This window comes from Loxodonta africana, chromosome 15, assembly GCF_030014295.1.
Source record: "Loxodonta africana isolate mLoxAfr1 chromosome 15, mLoxAfr1.hap2, whole genome shotgun sequence".
NCBI classification, from domain to species: Eukaryota; Metazoa; Chordata; class Mammalia; order Proboscidea; family Elephantidae; genus Loxodonta; species Loxodonta africana.
This window is the reverse complement of record NC_087356.1, coordinates 39,755,255-39,772,769: the sequence shown is the minus strand read 5'-3', so window position 1 is coordinate 39,772,769 and position 17,515 is coordinate 39,755,255.

Here is a 17,515-nt window from a genome sequence, read left to right as displayed (position 1 = left end):
TCATGATGTTTTTCTCCAACAATTTATTCCTCCTGATGACGTGTCCAAAGCAAACATGCCAGACAATATTCTGTTGTGATTCATAAGGTTTTCATTGGCTAATTTTTGGAAGTAGATCACCAGGCCTTCTTCTTAGTCTCTCTTAGTCTGAAAGCTCCACTAAAACTTGTCTACTGTGGGTGACTCTGCTAGTATTTGAGATACTGGTGGCTTAGCTTCCAGCATCAGAGTAACATGAAAACCACCACAATAGGACACACAGACAGGTAATGGACTAAATGACATTACTAGTTGATAATATTGCTCAATGTCTCTACTCTTCTAGAGAGCAGAGCAAGCAGGAAGGAAGTGAAATACTTTAGGAAGAAGGGCTTGCTTTTCTGCAGAGAGGGTAGGCGCTGTGTTGATTGGTACTGGGTGCTTGTCTCATTCCAGTGATTGAGCAGTGACTAAAAAGAAGCAGGAGTGATAAAGGAGGGAAAGGAATGCCGCTGGGTAATGCAGCACACTTGGCTAAAACTTTTCCCACCAAGTAGAGCTTCTGCAGGTTTATTGATTTTCTTATGAAAAACAATTTGAAAGGCTTCTCTCAAGTTCGTGAGTGAGAACATTTTTAAGTAGGGTTGTGGCAAAGACATGTTTATGCTTGACACTGTGTCATTCCCCAGTTAATAATACCTGTTTGGGGAATATGTTTATATCTTTCTTAGTGCTGGCATTTACTAAGCATAGATGTCGTTTGGAAAGGGTGATTTATTTTTTTGTCCCATTATGTTTTGAAAGACATTCAGGTTACAGCAGTCTTTGAAATTAGAGTCCATGATTCTAAGATTAATAACAGTAATTACAGGGCTCTGTTGTAGGAGAAAGAGCTGTAGATTGCCTGCGAGATTGAATATGAAAGGTCCAAGGGAATAATAAAAGCTTGTTCTTTCTGCAAGGGCAGCCAGTAACAGGAAGATTCTCTCTGGAAAATACACAATGGTGGTAAGAGTTAAAGTTTTTCTAAAGCTACAGTGACTCTAACCTAGCCCTGAAGACCAGTTTAGGTCATAATCACTTTTGTTTGATCCTTTTTTTCTTTGATTCCAATGCTCACCTGGGAAATTAGGGTTGTTTTGACCCTTTCTCCCCCGTCACATACTTCAAAGTTTGCTGTGATTTAAAATGTTCCTTCTAGTAGCTGCTGCAGCAGAACACAATCTGTTTAGGCAGCACTTGCAGGAACATTCATTTTTCTTGATGATAAGTGGTTGGAGTTGGGCAGAGACTGGATATTCCATACATACTTTTGCAGATACAGGGAACTGCCCCTGCCCCAATCTTTTATGTATTGATAATGGCCAGAAATGGAAAAATTAAAAGCAACTAGAATGATTTTTTCTTATCAACTTAACTTTTGTAGGGGAACCTTTATGAGGGCAATTTTGGGAGGGGAAAATATAAGATAAAATATTTGGAGTTTAAAAAGGGGGAAGGGTAGTGAGCTAGGATGGAGTGGGTGAAGAGGCAAGAACATAGAAATAGAGAAAGAGGTAAACAATGACCCAGAAGAACAGAAGGGTGGAAATCATGAGACGGAGAAAGAAAGGATGAGAAGGAAAGGTAATAAAGTGACAGGGACTAGAAATGGAAAGGCTAACAGAGTTAATTGATGGAAAGTAGAAAGAGCAATGAAGAGAGAATACAAAAGAAGAGACAGAAAGAAGTGACCCAAAATTGCATTTCATTTCTCTACTCCATCATCCTCTTCACTCGAAAGAAGGACTGAGACTCAGTTTCAAATGTATAGTCTGACAGTTGTAATAGCCATGTTCTTTTATAAGCAAGGATACTTTGGGAAATATGGACGCAGAACCCTATGAAAGATAATAATACCAAGTCTAAAGTATGACAGGGCATGGGGAAATCTGGACTTTGAAGGTCTTGCAGGATACACAGTGACTAGGAAGTACACACATTACCTTGTCACCTCATCAGGAGGCCCCGTAATTCCTAGGTTGGGGCTTTCATATGAACATCACCTAAACTTCTGCATTTCCCTGATCTTGCCCTCATCCTTGTTACTAATCACCAGTTCTGTCTTCAAATATTTCTCCCTCTCCCTCCTCTATCTGTGGTAGATTGAAATATGGCTTCCAATTCCTCACCTTCCCTGTATCAATACCCTTTGCCATGTGAATTTGCAATCCTTCCCATCAAAGGTAGCATATGCATTTTCCAGCACTTTGGGATTGGCCATGTGACTTCCTTTGGCCAATAGGATGTTAGCAGGAATGATGTAAGCAATGGTTTCAAATATACTTACACAACTGGGTCCGCCCTCTTGTGCTGCTTCTATTGCCATGAGAACATGTTCCAAGTGTCCTTTGGATCCTCAAAGAATGAGAGACGTGGAGCAGAACTGAAGTAAACCTTTGGCATGGAGCCAAGCCCAGCAAAGCCCAGCCAAGATTAGCAGACCTACCCCAGCCAACCCACCATTGCATGAGCAGGATATAAATGATCATTGTTTTAACTCAATGAAGTTTCAGTGTAGATTGTTATGCAATATAATTGAGGCAAAATATGCCTGATATAATAACTCACCTTTAGACACTTGAAGAGGAATAAATTACTTCATTTTATTTACCAAATCTCTCACTCTAGCAATCTCATAGTTCAGCCTGTGAGACTGGTCACATTTGGTTCACATGCAATCTGTTGTGGACAGAGGAGTGGAGTCATTGGTTAGAAAACATGATTTTCTATGATGAGAAATTAGCCTGGAGCCACTTCTCTCAGAATAATTGCCTTGACTAACAAAATCATTATACTCTTTTCTCCTCTCAAATCTCAAACACCTTTCTTAACATATACGATTTGACTTGTGAGGTGTTGATGTAGTGTTCCAATGAATCAAACATTAGGAAGTCTGAAATAATTATGAACTTTTTATTCATATTGATATAGATAAGAAAACTTAATTTTCCTTCAACCTGTAGTATAAACAAATCACTTCTTTTCCATTCTCTATATCCTGTTCTTTACAAGAGGTTAGGTAGAGAAAGTCCATATAGTTGGAAACTGAGTACATTTCAACTATTCTGTTATTAACTCTGGCACTGTTGACATTTCCCTCACACTAGGCTTAAGTTTTCAACATTTTTTAAAAGAAACTAATATAAGAGTTGGGTATAAAAAAGCCTTTGTGAAAGCACAAATGCTTTACGATCACCATTTATAATTATGAGTTAATAGACTACAGATAGACTTAAGAATGAGTACTTTCAAGAGTTTCATTAACTGTAACTTTCAATAGTTTTGTTAACTGTTTACAGTTAACGACTAATAGGTTACTAACAAGACGTAAGGGTGGATGCTTTTAAGAGTGTCATAAACTAGAGCCTTCTTCCTAGAACAAGAAATTTTCAACTAATTGAAAACTTCCTCTAGCAATAGGTTTTTTGCAGCTCCCTGAAGTGGTTACCTTTCATCCAGGTTAACAGTTTAAGACCAATCTAAATAGAAATATGAGATCATAACATGCATAATAATTTAAAAATTGTAGAGAAACAAGTAGAATAAATGGAAGTAGTAATCATCTAGAAAACAACCTATAAATCTTCATAGCTGTGGCAGCTGAAAAACTATTTGGCTGCACACGTGAGTATTAAATCGTCCAGAGAATCTGTGTTGAGAGATATTTATTTAAATAAATAGCCAAAAAGATCTGAGAACTTGAGTCTATAACATGAAAATGATGGTTTGAGAGCATATTTTTAGTTCTGCTGTGTGATTTCAGCTGAAACAAATCTCTTTTGCAAAAGGATCCCAGAACTTATGAAAGAGACAAAGGTTAGCACCATGTGTCATGGGGTTGTTAATCAATGTCATAAAACAATATGTGTATTAAATGTTTAATGAGAAGCTAGTTCTGTAAACCTTCATCTAAAGTACAATTTAAAAAAATAAAAATAAAAAAGACTAGCATCATGTGGTAAGGCCCCTATCAGTCTATTGTAGCATGTAATTTGTGGCCCTGATATCACATTTTTTTTTTATATGTCATCTTCTCCTCATCTCCAATAGCCCAGGATGAATGAGAGAAGTTTCACAGTGTAAACAAGAGAGCTAATTGCACATGGGCAACCACCCCATTCCAAGCCACAGCACACAGTGCTGATTAATCACTGTACTAGTCATCACTGAGCTAAGGTATGGCCTTGGAATAGTTCTTAACACAGGTAGTCATCAGCAATTGATAAGACTTGTCAACTGAGCTGAATCCCTTTATTCCGTTGCTTGGCAACTCACCTCTGCCATTCACCAGAAAGAGCACCTTGAACTTTCTTGACCTTGAAAGTTTTCTCCATGACGACTGGATTTTTTTTTTTGGCTTTTAGGTATCTCGTTTGTAAAATAAAAGACGTAGGTTGGGTGTTTGTTAAGACTACTGAAAGGCCTATCATGTTGTAATTCTTCAAAAGAAAATATTTCGTAGACCAAAAGGAACAGAGCTCAGTACTAAGGTCATCATTTTCTTGAGAAAATTCACCTTTCAATGATTCACGTATTGACCCCAACATCTTGGAATTCAATTAATAGTACTTGAATAAAACATCAAGGATTGATTTGGAAAGTAGTACAGAGAGAATGTGTTATTCTCTATGTTTTTGCACACATACATGCACACAAATGCATAGACACAGAAGTACACATTCACAGATAAAATGCTAATATGGTTGATGGGTACAGATGTCTTAAAAGCATTGATGAAAACATGGAAAGAGCAGAAGAGTCAGTATTCTCTTTCAACTTTACTAGAAGTTAAGTAAATGTAAAATATTAACATATTAATTCCTAAAAATTTAGTTAAATAATAATTTAAAATGTTAACTAGAATTCAGTGAAATAGGTACTCATGTACTGCTGATAGGCATATAGTCAAATTATTTTGAATGTATTTTGATAATTTTATAGATTTTTTGAGTATTTTATAACTTTTAATCCATAAATTCAAGTAATTTATGCTGTAGAAATAATCAGAGATATAAGCTAAGATTTATTTGCATAAAAACGCAAACATTAAAATAAATAGCCCAACTGAGTGAGAATGATCTTATATTTTCACGTATATACATGTCATGAAATAATATTTCCCAGTTAAAAATAACAACTGAAGAGGTCTTCTTATGTTACATACCCTTTGCTGTCAAGTTGATTCTGACTCATAGCAACGCTATAGGACAGAGTAGAACTGCCCCACAGGGTTTCCAAGAAACAGCTGGTGGATTCGAACTGCTGACCCTTTGGTTAGCAGCCACTACACCACCAGGGCTCCCAATGTTACATAGTTAAGCGAAAAAGTCAGAACTTCAAATGGATGCTCAATTTAATTCCACTTTTGTAAATGTAAATAATAATAGTGATCATAGTAAGAAAATAATCAACATTTATGGAATTTTTACCATATTCCAGGCACTATTGTACATTATTTATGTGTATTAATTCATTTTAATCTCTACAATGGCTCTATGAGTCAGATAAATTTATTATCATGATTTTAAAGGAGAGGGAATAGAGTCAGAGACATGTAAATTACCTGCCACACAGCTTGTAAATGACAACCCTGAGAATCATAGCTAGGTAGGATGACTGTCACAGCTGGGTAGATTTATAACTTAGAAATTATAAATCAGAGCATATAAACACTTATACTCCCCCACACTAACACTGGGCATGAAAATATCAGCTTTCCATGAATAGTGAGGGGCTAGCTCTGATCATTTGGGCTTAAGTATGCCATGATAAAAACATGCTGGTAAGAACTCATTGACAGCACTGGGTTTTTTCTTTTTTTTTTTTTACTAAGAACTCATATATCCTAGCCTTTTTCAAAATAGTAAACAGCTAGAAGTTGTTTCTTTCAAAAATGCCACAGTTAAGCATCATTTTTTTGTACTACTTTCTTTGTAACGGCACTTTTCTAGCTCATTGGTAGACCCACCTCCTCCCACCTCCTTAATTGACACAAGGCCATCATCAATTCCCATTTGTCCATTTTACTTTATTTTTCTCATGTGATGGTTAAGGTCGTGTGTCACCTTAGCTGGGCTATGATTCTCAGTGGTTTGGCAGTTATGATGTAGTTTGGCAGTTAAGTAACGATGCAATTTGGCAGATATGTAATGATGTAATTAGCTCCATAATGAGCTCTGCTATGAGAAGCCAATCAGTTGAAAAACAGTTTCCTTGGGGATGTGGCCTGCCTTTGATATATAAATGGATGTTCCAGCAAGCCTCTTGCTCTGGATCCTGCATCTGGCTCTTCATCATCTAAGTGTCTGGTTCTTGAGACTTGAGCTAGCAGCTTACCTGAGAATCTTGGGATTCATTGACCTCTGCAGCCTGTGAACCAGCAGCCTGCTATTTGACCTGCCAGTCTTGGGTTCATCAGCCCCTGCAGCTACATGAGTCAGGAGAAGTCTCCAGCCTGCTGCCTGACCCATGGACTTGGGACTTGCCAGCCTCTACAACCACATGAGCCATTTCCTTGAGATAATTTTTTTTCTTTTTCTATAAACAAAAAAACAAATATATATATATATATATATATATATGTATGTATGTGTGGTTCACTGGTTTTGTTTTTCAAGAGAACACGGCCTAAGACATCTTGTAAAGGCAGCAATTAATTTTTTTTTAATGAACAGCTCATTTACCTAACCTGTATCACATGATTGATCGAATCTCCTATCTCACTTATGAATGATTCAAATGTACATAAACTTTCTCTTGTCCTGAAGAAACATCAAAATTTTCTTTAGTTAGCCTCTATTAGTCTCCACCAAGCTATCTCTCCTGACCTTCTCTCTGGAATTCTTTTACCTCACTCTCTACTTCAATGTTTATTTCAAATTTCATATTCTTTGTGAAATCTTCCCATGATCTCCCCAAAATCAGTCCCCGTACCTAATTCTCATAGCATGATGCCTTTGTAATTGCTTAATTATCACATTGCCTCTGCCAAGTGCCTATCTCTTTGTAAGTTCTCTATGATCTCTATGCTGTTTATCTTTGTATTCTTCTAGCACTTAGAAGCATGCTTTATACATAGATTCATGTTAATGTTATAAGTGACCCAGAAATTGTCTGATTTGATACGTCTATTTATCAGGCGAATAAAGAGAACAGTTTTAAAAATTAGAATAAATGAATGAATTAAACTGAAATGATCCTATTTCTGCACGGAACCCAAAAATCCCAGTGTATGTTGATGACGGTAGGGCAAGAAATTGATACCTCCCCATGCGCAAACAGTACAGTCTTTTCCTGGCTGCAAAACCTCAAGAGGAATCTGGCTCGAGAGGGTCTGGTACAGAAAACCTGCCTCTTGTGGTAGCTGCATGATTTGCACAGAAGGGTGAGTGTGTGAATTTAGTGTTCTCCTTCTCCTGCTGTCTGAGACCACTGTAGTGTCTTAAGCCCCCTAGTACTTAGCTGAGCAGACTGCAGATATTTTCTCTATGCAAAATGGTCAGGTAGCCAGTTCTTTGTTTCTCCTTTTGCATCCACAAGTTTTTCCTTAGCCCCCCTTCCTGCCTATCACCTCCCACTGGCTCAGTGTGAGTGTATGTGTGTGTGTTTGTGTGTGTGGTGGGAGAGGGAATCAAATGATAAAACTTTTTGTGCTTGAGAAGTCTTAATGCTTTAGGTTACTTAAGGATGCTCATATTTTTAAAGAAAAACTCACATAGGAAATATCCTAAACCCAAAGGAGCACTTCATTGTTTGTAGAAATTTAAGGCATACGATGAGTTTTTAGTTGGGAGGTGTCTTGGTCATCTAAACCAAAAAAAAAAAAAAAAAAAACCAAACCCAGCTCCGTCAAGTTGATTCCGACTCATAGTGACCCTATAGGACAGAGGAGAACTGCCCCATAGAGTTTCTGAGGAGTGCCTGGCAGATTTGAACTGCCGACCCTTGGGTTAGCAGCCGTAGCACTTAACCACTATGCCACCAGGGTTTCCCTTAGTCATCTAGCACTGCTATAACAGAAATACCAGAATTGGATGGCTTTAACAAAGAGAAATTTATTTCCTCACAGTAAAGTAGTCTAAAAGTCCAAATTCAGGGCATCAGCTCCAAGGGAAGGCCTTCTCTCTCTCTGTTGGCTTTCTCATCAATTTTTCCCCAGATTAGGAGCTTCTCCGCACAGAGACCCCGAGTCCAAAGGATGCACTCTGCTCTTGGCACTGCTTTCTTGGTGGTATGAGGTCCCCAACTGTCTGCTTGCTTCCCTTTCCTTTTTATCTCTCGAGAGATAAAAGGTGGTGCAGGCCACATCCCAGGAAAACTACCTTTACATTGGATCAAGGTAGTAACCTGGGTAAAAAAAAAAAAAATAAGGGTGGTGTTAAATTCCACCCTAATCCTCTTTAATGTAAAATTACAATCACAAAATGGTGGGCAACCACATAATACTGGGAATCATGGCCTAACCAAGTTGACACATATTTTTGGGGACACAATTCAATCCATAACCAGAGGGCTGTTGTTGTTAGTTGCTGTTGAATTGATTCCAAATCATGGTGACCCCATGTGTGCAGAATAGAACTGTGCTCCTCCATAGAGTTTTCAAGACAGGTCACCTTTCAGAAGCAAATCACCACTCCAAGTTGCCTCTGGGTGGCTTCAAATTGCCAACCTTTCGGCTAGTAGTAAGGCACTAACTGCACACTTAAAAAAAAGGAACTCCTAATTGGTGGATAGCGTATCCTATCGCCATTTAGACCACGTTGGACAGAGTACCAGTCATACATATATAGCTTTATGGCTATTAACTTTCAAGCATAGACAATGAAAGCAACGGTAATTACCTGTCACTACTCTCTACTTGTTTTGTCCATTTGACAATAACAAACTCCTGTTCAGCACATACCATGTACCTGTAATTGTGATATGGTCAGGCACCTGCAAAAATAAAAAATCATGGCCCCGTGTTCCTGAGGAACTGCCAAGCCATTGAAAGAAAGCCAAAGAAAACGATCATATGTAAAGCTTCACCTGTCATCTCCTCGAACATTTTCATTTTGCAAATCAGACTTAGGTGCCAGGAAGCCCACTGATTTGTCAGAATCCAGGACAGTAATTGGCTGAGCTGAAATACAAAACCTGGTCTATCAGCACTGGACCAGTGCTCTGCGAACTCTAAGACTCGGAGCTCCAATTAACACATCTCTCTTGCCTTTCGCCTCTGCATCTGTTCCTTTGAAAGTTGCTGTCCTTTCTGCTCCACAAGGATTTGATTCTCATCTACGCTCATGATTGTATTGCCGTGGTCCAGATCAATCTTTAGAGTCTTGGGGTTTCTTGAGGGTCCGTTTACTTCACCACTGTGTTTCGCCACCACCTCTACCTGATTAGATTCGTTTGAGCCAAACTATCATCGTTCCTGGGCTGACTGCAGATGATGTGGTCTCAATTCTTTTTTTAAAAGTGAGATAAACATGTATTAAATAATATTACAGCTTTCACGTCACCTTTAGACAAACTGGCCAATGTTTTTCTGCCAAACTGAACCCACCAGCTGCTCCATGGGCACAAGATGTGGCAGTCTGCTTCCATAAAGATTATAGCCTTGGAAACCCTATGGGGCAGTTCTACTCTGTCCTATAGGGTCACTATGAATCAAAATCGACTCCAAGGCAATATTTGTTTGTTTTGTTTTTTTGGTTATGTGCACACACACACACACACAAAAAAAAACCCCACACATATAAATCTATATGTGTGTGTCCCCAACATATTAGTTTATCAGACATATCATTTCAGCATGTAATCAAAATACTAAATTACTACTGAGATAGTTTACACTATCTTTTCAACACTAATTCTTAAAAATCCAGTGTGTATTTTACACTTATAGCACCTCCCAATTCAGATTAGCCTCATTTCAAGTGCTCAATAGCCACATGTGGCTAGTGGCTGCCATATTGCACAGCATAGCTCTGGAGTAAACATTCAAGAGGCAGACCCTTCAAACACCAAACAAGGGTTCTCAGACACCAGAAGATTCAGCTCTGTTCAGATCATTTTAAATTCACTTAGAAAAGAGCTTATAGACTTTTTTATGTTGGGCTGCCTGCTTGTTTGTAGGTATAGTTGTAACTGGGAAAAGGATCCCCCTGGTCCATATAAAGACTTTTAATTAATTGTTCTACTTTAGGTTTACTTCTTCTTTCTCCCTTTTGTACCTGCTGGCTCAGCTGAAATCATCTTGAGGGTCCAATGCTAACATTATCTCTTGATGTCATATCAACAGCATCCTAATTATTCTTCCTTGTTCATATATTTTCCCTACTGAAATCCCTGATAGATAATGGAGATAAGTTACTTTTTGAAGCTCTATGTTTACTCCCCTAATTAAAATGTTTAAACATCTTTCTATTGGCCTCTTAATGCAACACAAACTCCATACATGGCCTACATTGAACCCTACCCAATTAAAAAAAAAAAAATTTTTTTTTTTTTTTTTAGATGTATAAAATAGAGCTGCAGGCCACATTATCATGGATTGACCAATGACAGATAATTTTTTTAATGGTGATAATATAAACAAAAATTCATGATGATTTCATGATGGCAATATTATAATGAAAAGGATTTACTTGTATTAAATGCTATCAGGTACTATGCTAATCCACCAGCCATCTGTTAGTTTGTTGTTCTTCAGTGACTTGCATGTTGCTATGATACCGGAAGCTATACCACTGATATTTCAAATACAAGGAGGGTACCTATCATGGACAGGCTTCAGTGGAGCTTCCAGACTTAGACAGACTAGGAAGAAAGGCCTAGAGATCCACTTCCAAAAATAGCCAATGGAGCCTGATGGATCCCAACAGAACACTGTCCAATATAGAGCTGGAAGATAAGCCCCCTAGTTTGGAAGACACTCAAATACATGGCGGTCACTACAATGCACTTGAGCATACCAGTGTCCATGAAGATGGCACAGGACTGGGCAATATTTCCAAGTGGATGGCAACTAGCAATAATAACAACTATGCTAGTAGGTATTTTGTCTATCATTTTTCCTACTTTTGAATACATATTCTCTACATTTTATAGATGAAAAATCTGAGTGAAAGATGTGCTAGGTAACTTCCCAAAGGTCAGCCAGCCAGGAAGTAAAAATTGTGGTTTGTCTGATTGTACTTCACATGTTTCTGATTGAATGATTTAATACCATAAAGCCACAGGTTATACAGCTGAAAGCAAATTATTTATTTGTGCCTTGAAAATATTTTTTTAATGTTTTCTTTGAAATTTGATGAGTCCAATTTTCTATGCAATTCATTTTAAAGAAATCAAATAATTTAATTTGCAATTAAGCAATTATAAGTACAGCATCAGACAGGATAATGGGAATGTGGTGTTAGCACCTCGAATTCCTCCTATTTTGCTTAGTCCACAGCAAAAACAATAAAAAGTGTGCATGGATTAGTCCAACGAATTTGTTCAGCAAATATTACCCAGCATCTACTACAATCAGCAACCACAGACGCCAGCAATACATTGATTAATAAATTCATCATCCTTGGTGCTGTAGATCCTCAGTTTAATGTGAGATATATCAAGTAAAATGGTAATGATAGCACAATGTTACAAGGAAGAGCCATATGACCTTACCTGGTGAAAACAGGTGAAAACAGGTCAGAGCTCTTAAAAGGATACATAGGAGAAGGCGATACTGTTGAGATGAATAGTAAAGAATATATATATTCCAGGCATACCTGGTAGGTAAGACATTGCTGAGAGAAAATAACATGTACAAAGGATGGTTATATGAAATAGCCTGGTGCTAATTAACTAAACATAACTAAACCAAAACCAAAACCAAACCCATTGCCATGGAGTTGATTCCGACTCACAGTGACGCTATAGACAGAGTAGAATGGCCCCATAGGGTTTCCAAGGTGCGGCTCATGGATTCAAACTGCTGATCTTTTGGTTAGCAGCCTGAGCTATTAAACACTGCGCCACCAGGGCTCCAAACATAGCTAAAGCAACTCTGGTATCAAAACACGTGTTTACTAAGGCAACTCTGACACCAAAACACTGAAATTTACAGACCTTGTAAAGAAAGAGGAGTATATTAGCTGGGACTCATTATTATTTTTCTTTTGCTTTTTTTTTGTTGACATAAAAGTCACACAAGATAAAATTAATCACTTTAAAGAGAAAAATTCAATGGAATTTAGTACATTCTCAATGTTGTACAACCTCTACAAAACCCAGCTAATTCCAAAACATTTTCCTCATTCCAAAAAGCACCCATACCCATGAAGCAATTACTCCCCATCTCCCACTCCCACTCCTAGCAACCCCGAAAGTACTTTTTGTTTCTTTGGATTTACCTATTCTGGATATTTCATAAAAATGAAATCATACGACTTGTGATCTTTTGTGCCTGGTTTCTTTCACTTAGCATACTGCTTTTGAAGTTCATACATGACATAGCATTTATTAGTATTTCATTTCGTGTGTGTGTATCTGTATCTCAAGGAGGCCTGGTGGTACAGTGGTTAAGTGCTTGGTGGCTAACGAAAAAGTTGGTGGTTTAAACTCACCAGCCACTCTGTGGGAGAAAAATGTGCTTCTGTAAAGATTTATAGCCTTGGCAATCCTGTGGGGGCAGTTCTACTCTGTCCTATAGAGTTACTATGAGTCAGAATTGACTCAATGGCGATCGGTGGGTTTTGATTTTGGTATGTGTCACTCACAATTTCCATATTCATTTATCTATTATGGAAATCAATGTGCATGTCATGTACAAGTATTGGTTTGAGTACCTGTTTTGAGTTCTTTTGGGTATATACCTAACAGTGGAATTGCTGGGCCATATGGCAATTCTATGCTTAAGTTTATGAGAACATACTAAACAGTTTTCCACAGTGACTCCCAATAAAGAGTCAATTTTACCCAAATAATAGAAAACTAAAAACATGGCTTAAACAATAAATTAATTTTTCTCCCATAGAAAACAGTCAGGAGATAAGTGTTCGTGGCATTCTGCTTTTTCGGCAATCCATGCTTGTTGTGTTTCAGAGGCCAGCAAACCATTGTTTTTAGCTGTCTATTTTGTAAATTAAGTTTTATTGGAACACAGTCATGCTCATCATTTACATATTGTTTAGGGTAGTTTAGGCATTACTATAGCAGAGTTGAATAGTTGAGACAAAGACAGTATGACCTGCAAAGCCAAAATATTTACTACCTGACTCTTAACAGAGAACATTTAGTAAACTTGTTACCAATTGCCAATCTGACACAAAGGGTCCTTGTCTTTTCCCGAGTAAGAATACATGCTAAAGACAAACTTTATCTTCAGCTAGTTTTATTTTGCTTGAGTCAAGCAAAAGGAGTCGGGGAGGATCTAAGCCTCCCCAAAAGACTGACTTGAAAAGGGAAGTAAGACTAGGGCTTATATGGGTTCGGTGGAGACAATAGGGTAATGAGTATTTAGTGGAGTTCTTTGAATGGGCGGGTACTTCTCAGAATGGTGGTGTATGTTAATTAGGTTGCGCGTTCATCTGAAATCTTGATGGATCTTCTGATATTCAAGGTGGAGTCCTCTCGGCAGCCCTTGGCATCACTTATTATGGGATATAGAGCGAGCGTACTTCATCTTGGGCACAACATCGCCACCTTCAGAAGGCTAAGGAAGGTCAAACAGCAATTACACTCTGCTTCTCTGCGCACACAGAGCCTGCAAAGGAGGAGGTGACTAGAAAGACATTAAGGAGATAGTAATTCACTGGGTTGCCCCAGTCCTATCTCATGTTGGCAAGGTGGCTTTGTGTTTACCCAACTTCTAGATGATAATCTTTTAAAAGCTCTTTTGTTCAGCCACCAGCACAGTTAACCATATCTCAAACTCTGTGCAGTTTTGTTGACCTATCATCCTTAGCTTGAGCTTCCTACTCATTTTTGCTGTGCAATGAATCATTTTTGCATGGCCTTTCTTGCCATGGCCTTGTAACTCCCACCAAAGTTATTAGGTGGGACCATGGTAATAAGGTATATGGAATCCTAATGAGGAGATTGGCCAGTTTTGTCATCCCTCAAGGCTTAAAATGAGCCATCCCAGAGGATCTCATTGTCACCAAGGAAGAAAAGCCAGGAGCAGAGCACATAGTTTGGATCCAGGATCCCTGTACTAAGAAGCTCCTAGAACCAGGAGACTGAGACAGAGAGTGAGAAAGAAAGTGAGAAGCTATGGCAGAGAAATAGTGGCATGAGGCACTGGCAGCAGAAACCTCCAGGAGACAGTATAGTAGGTTTCCTGACCCACGGAGCAAGACAGCTGAGTGTCTTCAGGCAGGAGCCTTGCTGGTGGAGTAGGTGCCTCCAGGCACTTGGTGGAGCTAGGTTTGCTGATCCATGGAGCTAGAGCTAAGCACCTTCAGGCCAAGATGGAGTGGGGTGCCTTGGGGCACTTATTGGCAGAGATAAAAGAGCTTTGTAACACTTGCCTGAACAGGGCAGAAGTTGAGAGACCAGAGAGAGGCATGCCTGTGGACATGGCTGAGAAGACACTGTCCTGTTGGAGGAACTGTATCCAGAGTGTTCCTGAATGTGAATTGTAACCTGTTACTTCCCTAATAAACCCCATAATCATGAGTATTGTCTACTAGTTCTGTGTGGCCGTTGCAATGATTTCTCTACTTAAAGAGAAGTAGAGAGTGCTTGTGGTTGGTGTCAGAACTGGTAAAAATGGTAGAGAGAGGAGACATGTCTGCTCTCCGCCTCATAGGAATCACCCTTGGACTGTTGATTTTGATTCTCCTTCCCCCTTGTGAAGTTAGAGGAAGTCAGATGGCACCCTCACACCATTTTTATTATTGTCCTAGATGGTATTTTGGGATTCTAGTCAACAGAACCTCAATCCAGCCATTAGGAAGGAGGAAGGGCAGAGAAAGCGCACTCCAGTCTCTTTAAAAATACTTCCCTGAGGAATCCCACTTACATCCCATTACCCTAATTTAGTCCCATACCAACAACTACCTGCAAGGGAAGCTGGGAAACCTAGTCTTTATTTCAGGTGGCTAGGGGCCCATTTGAGGAGCCCTGGTGGTGCAGTGGTTAAGAGCTCTGCTGCTAACTGAAAGGTTGGAGGTTAAAACCCACCAGCCACTCTGGGGGAGAAAGCTGTGGCAGCCTTCTTTCATAAATACTTGCAGCCTTGGAAACCCTATGGGGCAGTTTGATTCTACCATATAGGGCCGTTATGAATCAGAGTCCACTTGATGGCAGTCAGTTTGGTTTTCTGGTATAAAATTTGGTTTCTTCTGACAAGGAAAAATGGGAGAAGACAGGTATTGTGGATGGCTAACCAGCTCTGCTACAGAGGCAATATCTGTAAAGAGAAATTAGCACATGCATTAGATATATCCACACTCCCACTGAGAATGGTGGACTCTAGATAGGCAGGTAGGAAGGCAGACAACTCTCCATGACCAGGTAGAAAGACTGAACACCAGTTAGGGTCCTTGTTACCCATCTCATTCATTTCACATCAATATAGGTAGGTCTGAAATAAATCTATATCTTCCTTGATAAACTAAGCGGTTTCTGACTTTACTAGGCCTCATTTTCTGGTTAGTTTAAATGTCTGATTAAAGTTTTCCTCTCATGATTGAGATCAATGTAGCATAATCTCTAGTTCTAATTGGATTTTCAAGGTTTTGAATTTGGAAAGGGATGGGAATTCAGCGAAGTTGTCAATGACACACTTTGTAGGATTGGGATAACCAATAGTCACTATTTTATGAAAGGAAAAGGCTTTAATTTGTTGTTTCTGCATCAGTTTAGGAAGAAATAGCCATGGAAGAAATAAGAACAAGAAAAATTAGCTCAATGCACTCTTAACTTAAGCATGTGTTTCAATGTGGACAAAGACTCAAAAGTGTCAGAGTAGAATTCATTTACACTTGCATAAGATGGTAAACAGATTAAACAGAACACTCACAGAATTTCTTCCAGTGTTTAAAGGTTTAATTTGCCCTAAGTATAGAAACTTCAACACAAAGTTGTTTCTCTGTGGATTTTCAAAAGCTCGGGCATTTAATAAAAGGGTAAGTTAAATATGCAATGCCATGTGTTAATAATTAATTGTACACAGTCCAGTACTAGGCTAGGAAGAAGAGTTACTGATCAGAGCAGGCTCATCTACATTTCCAAAGTGTGCAAAATTTTTTAGCAGAATGAATGGTAACTTTCATGAGAATGGCGAAACTTTTTTTTCTTTTCTTTTTAGTTTTAATATATGTAATGTAAAATTACTTTTTAGGGTACACAGTTCTATAAATTTTGAAAATGCATAGTGTCATATAACCATCACGACAATCAAGATCAAGAGTCGGATCGTCCTCCTCAATTTCTCTTGTGCTGCCCTTTTGTAGTCCATCTCTCCTCCCACAGTATGTGACCTTTCGAGTTTGTCTTACTTCATCTAGCATAGTGAATTTAAGATTCATTCATGTTGCCATGCACATTAATAGTTTGTTTCTTTTACTGACTGTTGATATTGACCTTGATCTCTTGAGTGAGGTGGCATTTGCAGGGTTCTCCATTTTAAAGTCACCCTCCCTTCCCACTTTCCACACTGTGCTCTTTGGAAGGAAGTAACTATGTACAAGGTCTGCAGTTAAGGGGTGGGGAGTCATGCTTTCACTCTTTGATGATTGTGAATCTACATAAATTATTTAAAATTCTTCTGCATGGGAGATTTGCTTCTTCCCCTTCCCTATATATTAATTTATTCAATAAATTCAATGTTGCTTATATCAATTCATTCTCATGAATATTTGTTTTATACTTTGGTTTATAATCCAATAATAATTTATTGATTGTGTTGCTGATTTTTTTTTCTCTTCAGTTTTGGCCATTCCAAGCTCTTTCAGTTAGCTTATGTGACCCTCTGATATAACTCCATCAACGTGGGTTTTCTTTTCTTTCTTTTTTTTTTTTTTTTTTAGCACTTCCAAATGTTCCAGGACCTTCTTGTGTATTTTGTATATTTACTGCCCTTGATTGTGCTCATGAGGAACCTGTACATAGATCAAGAGGCAGTTGTTCTGACAGAACAGGGGGATACTTCATGGTTTAAAGTCAGGAAAGTTGTGCGTCAGGGTTGTATCCTTTCACCATATCTATTTAATCTGTATGCTGAGCAAATAATCCAACAAGTTGGACAATATGAAGAAGAACAGGGCATCAGGATTGGAGGAAGACTCATTTACAACCTGCGCTATGCTGATGACACAACCTTGCTTGCTGAAAGTGAAGAAGACTTGAAGCACTTACTGATGAAGATCAAAAATCATAGCCTTCAGTATGGCTTACACCTCAACATAAAAAAAAAATAAAAATCCTCTCAACTGGACCAATAAGCAACATCATGATAAATGGAGAAAAGATTGACATTGTCAAGGATTTCATTTTACTTGGATCCAAAATCAACAGC